A 4226-nucleotide genomic window follows, 5' to 3' on the forward strand; every position below is an offset into this window, starting at 1 on the left:
GTCGCTGAGGAAAGTGCACTTTTCTATCTTGTACGCTTGGTGTTCGGACTTTATCCAACCACGATATCGTTTTATTGATGTTATTACTCTTCTTGGATAAAGAATATTGTACGATGGTTCGTAGTAGATAGAGATTCTTTCGATTACTTATAGATGCAAATAGTAGTTGAAAGATCCTGCATAGGAAATAAGGAGTGGAATAACTTTCTTATCGCAGTTTCTGAAGACAAAGTCGATCAACGTGGCATAAAATTTTATGAATGAACCTTTTATATGTAGAGAGAAAATTTTTCTTGAAAGTTTGCAATCTTGATTTAACTTTAAAATCATTTAATGTTGAAGGAAATAAATGTTAAGGATATTTTAAATAAGATTTTTTTTACTTTATCTTAGAAAGTAAATATTGTTGACAATTTATGAATGTTTTACTTATTTTTCTGTAGAAATATTTCATTTATATGTATATTGATTTGTACGTAATAATGTTAGCAGATTAGGAATCTAATTATAAGGAAAATAATGAATAATTATAGTTCTTCCACGACAAAAGATATATTATATTAATTTATAACACAAATGGGGGGAAAAAAATTCTTAAATCGAACACCTTGCATGCAATTGAAAACTGTTCGTTATCATTATAAAAAGACTAACTCCTTCTTTTTCAAAAACCAAAGAAAACTCTGTACAAAAAAAAATATATATATATATATATATAACAAACATGTTGTATACATAGAATAGATGCATTATATGTATATTTCTAATGCGATTAAACCGGAACATTCTACGCACGAGAATAATGAGACAGAAGAACAAATAAATCATTGAAAACGCGCGAAGAAGAAGAAAAATTTGGAAAAAGTATTCAAACATCATCAAAAGAAAAATAGATTAGAAAAATCAATGAAGTAAATTTAATGAATTTTAACAAATCAATTATTAACAAAATATTATTCTTGAATTCAATGAGAAAAAATAATAATGGAAATTGTTAGGTATGATTTTAAGTGCCAATTTAAAAAATTTTTAGATCGTTCAGTTAAATTTATAGTAGTGCAAAAGAATATTATATTGTAATACTTTCTCGTGCACTCTCTTTTCATAACGCTGCGTTCCTCGATAGTTTGATCACGCGCACATGTGCGTGTGTGTGTAAATACAAATTTTAATACGATAAGATACAATGTTAAAAAAGATGTTAGAAATCTAGAAAAATTGGCCTAGCTTCGGTAGTTTTACGAATTTATAGTCATAAACATCTTCTGAATTTCTAGAACCATCTATTTTCTAATTTAAAGATATCTATATTATTTGACAAACATATTATTATTATCTTGAATGTTACAATGCACAAAATGGTCCGTAATATCTTGCGTTAATTGTTAAGATACGAATTAATATTTTAAAGTAATAATTTTGATATATTTGGAAATATATAATAATAATTTACAAGATAAAGAAATCAATTTTTAAAATATATTTATTATGTATTTTGATTATAATTGATAATATTTTCTTGTTTTTATTTAATTTTATTTTTAAGATGAGATTTATGTACAATAATATTTTACATGATATGATATATGGACCATTCTGTATACCACTACCACCACCATTGTATATTGTTAACAAAACTAGGGCACAAAAATTTTATTTAAGAAATATACTTTATTGTATCGCACTATAAATCATTTAACATCATAATACATTTATAAGAAGTTAAGAAACTGAAAATTCAAAACTTATCTATAAAAAAAGAATTCTATCTCGACTTTATCCCGATAGTTATTCAACGTAATGTGGAATAATTTTTATACTGTGAAATCGAAGGGACTTTAAATTTATCTCTTCAAATATCTTTTTCTTTCGTTTTAATTAAACACTTCGAAACTAATCAAAGAGTTAATATTTTTATTATATATCAATTAAATATCAGTTAAAATTTCATTTCATGTATAAAAATGACTTTTCTTTTTCAAAAGTTCCTTCGACAATTCGTGATATTATTCACAATTTCGATTATTGGGAATTCTAAAGTTGACGATATGATTCTATCTCTGTCTTGCACTGTTTGCCTTTCGCGAGAAGCTTCTGTCTCGACCAATCGTGTGCGCGCCAGGCCTATTTAAAATATATTGTGGTCGTTCCGTGAATAATGAACAACAAAAAACAAATTAAAGTGGTACTTAGAATGTTCGTAGCACGTTGATATTCCGTAGAAATTGTTAGATTGATTTTTATATGTATATCGTTATACCGATAACTTTCTGTCACGACCAATTAGACATTTACAGGAACCATTTTCTATATTAAATTCGACCATATGATTTCTATATCTCGATACATCAGTGTATCGATAATTAAGCGAATATATTGAAAATTTAATTTTCTCTGAAGAAATTGATCTCTTAAAAAAGACTTCTTTACTTGTTTTACACTTTAACCCATTAAGGATCAATGATGCAACATCTTTTTGTAGATTTATTCATTTTAATATCATTGCATTGTTAGATGATGAAAAATAGGATTTTGTGAGTTTTAAGGAAATTAATCTCGCTCTCTTTTACAAATTATATTTGTAAATTGTATTTGACAGGACACAAATAAAAAGAATTTGGATCTCTGATTATATTATAATCGGAATTAAATTTCAATATCTCTACTCTATAAATATAAATTCACTGTTTGAAAAAATACAAAGAGAACTTTGATCGAAATTCAATTTCAATAATTCTATAAATACACGATTTGAATTTCGATTTTCCAGCATTCATGCATCTAATTTTTAACGCATTTTTCGTTTGATCCATAATGGGTTAAACAGGTGTTTGGATCATGTGTCATGATGAACATGAATTAAAAAAAAAAAAAAAAAAAAGAAAGAAAAAATAATAAACTGGAAATCTCGTGCCTGTTCGTAGATATGAAATGTGGCAACACGTTGATAAAAAGAAGACGAATAGAATTAGAAATCGACGATTTTTTTAGAAAACGACGTGTCTATGTTAGACGATTTATTCGCATCTTTCTCGAAGAGCCTTATACTACACAAAAAAAAAAAAAACCGGTGTTGCTTTCGATTCGAGGAAAAGAGAAAGGAACGATTCGAATAGAATAAAATAGAAAAAATAAAAAATAATTACGGGACGTCACTATGAGTATTTACAACACCTTGTCGATAAATGTAAACTCAGCACCTGCACTCATCTTCGATGTTATTTTTTCGAGGTGAAATTTTCAAAAAGAAAAAAAGGGAGAGGGGAGAGAGAGAGAGAGAGAGAGAGAGAGAGAGAGAGAGAGAGAGAGAGAGAACGTAGCGAGTATGTAATTTCTGATGATCTTATGGCGCAAATGCGAGAAATGCGATCTAGATGTGTCTTTCGAGTAACAAATATTTAAATTATCTATTTACACTGCAATATTTATACTTAAAAAAAAAAAGGGAAAAAAGGTAAAAGAAAAAAAAAAATAAATAAAAGAACAGTTACAAATTCTTCTATGCCCGTGTGTCGAGAAGACTTTCGTGGGAATTGATATCTTTTTACAAATATATTTCACGACAGAGAAAATAGATAGTGCGTAATATCTATATAGATCTTTTAATATCGATGATATCTTATGGCAAAACTTTTTAGAATTTTATGAACTATATGGACTATATATATCGTATTTTTCAAATAGTTAGGCACGATTAAAATTGTATTACGAACAATGGAAAACGAATCAGGTTTTTATTGTTATCTCTGATTATAATTATTTAAAGTACCGTTTATCGTATTTAACTTTGTATACTTATACAATGGGATATGGAAAAAAAAAGTTTGATACAATATATCATCGTTATTTTATAAAAAAAATAAATATGAAATGTAAGAAGAGAAAAAAAGGACAATATTCAACAATAATTTTTATTATTCTGTAATTCAAATTTTTGATTCTTTTTTAATCGCATAATATTTATTCGGAATTATATCATGAATATCATATTACAAATAATAATAATTAATAATAATTTTATTTTTCTTTTCAGTCTATCACTGTACATACATATATTTATATAATATATATATATATATTTATAATTTTATTTTAAACGAACAAGTATATTTACATTTTAAGAATTTTTATCAAATTTATACATCAAACTATGAATATATTAACCATATTCCTCCATTTTTAATCATTATCATCCAAGACAATGTAAAAAAAAAAAAAAAAAAAAA

The sequence above is a fragment of the Apis dorsata genome, unplaced genomic scaffold, assembly GCF_000469605.1.
Source record: "Apis dorsata unplaced genomic scaffold, Apis dorsata 1.3 scaffold_137, whole genome shotgun sequence".
Taxonomy (NCBI): Eukaryota; Metazoa; Arthropoda; class Insecta; order Hymenoptera; family Apidae; genus Apis; species Apis dorsata.